We start from the raw sequence: 625 nt of genomic DNA, 5'->3' as shown, positions 1-625 counted from the left end.
CCCTGCAAATTTTTTTAATGCCTATTATGTGCAGTAATAAAATATGATTTTAAGTGTTGGGGACTAAATAGTGAACAAAAAGAGAGAAAGTCACTATCCTCATGATAGTGACATTTTATTTTATTTACATGGACAGTGCTCACTTTGCAGCACATATGCTAAAATTGGAACAATACGGAGAAGATTAGCATGGTCCCAGCACAAATATGACGTGCAAACTCATAAACTGTTCCAATCTTAAAAAAATAAAATTAATAATACATTTACATTTTGTTTTATAGAGACAGGGTCTCACTATGTTTCCTAGGCTGGTTTTGAACTTCTGACTTCAAGCGATCCTCCCGCATTAGCCACCATGCCTGGCCTAAGCTTTATGTTTTAGTTAGAGAAAGAGCCTGGGAATGAAGCTATCATGGAGAAGAGCAGAGCTGAGATTTAAAGGGAGTAGATCCTGAAGCCTGATTGAAAGGGCAGCATTTCCCACCTGAACTCAACTATACTTATCTTCAATAACATGAGCAATAACTGATCCTTGTTGTTTAAGGCAATTTAAATAGATTTCTATGTCAATTACAAGTGAAAAGGTATTCATTGTTAGGTGCCCAGCCTCGGCCTGATCTAGATG

The 625-nt window shown here is 37.0% G+C and overlaps 1 non-coding gene across 1 annotated transcript; it reads left to right on the top strand.

Annotated features, from left to right (window-relative positions):
- The first annotated feature begins 135 nt into the window (after window positions 1-135).
- On the top strand, window positions 136-241 carry LOC119470363. Its single transcript, XR_005199256.1, has one exon. It is a non-coding gene; the product is annotated as a U6 spliceosomal RNA (small nuclear RNA).
- Window positions 242-625: the final 384 nt, after the last annotated feature.

This window comes from Cebus imitator, unplaced genomic scaffold, assembly GCF_001604975.1.
Source record: "Cebus imitator isolate Cc_AM_T3 unplaced genomic scaffold, Cebus_imitator-1.0 Scaffold28, whole genome shotgun sequence".
Lineage (NCBI taxonomy): Eukaryota > Metazoa > Chordata > Mammalia > Primates > Cebidae > Cebus > Cebus imitator.
The sequence above is the reverse complement of the archived record's forward strand: the minus strand, read 5'-3'. Positions and strand labels throughout refer to the sequence as shown.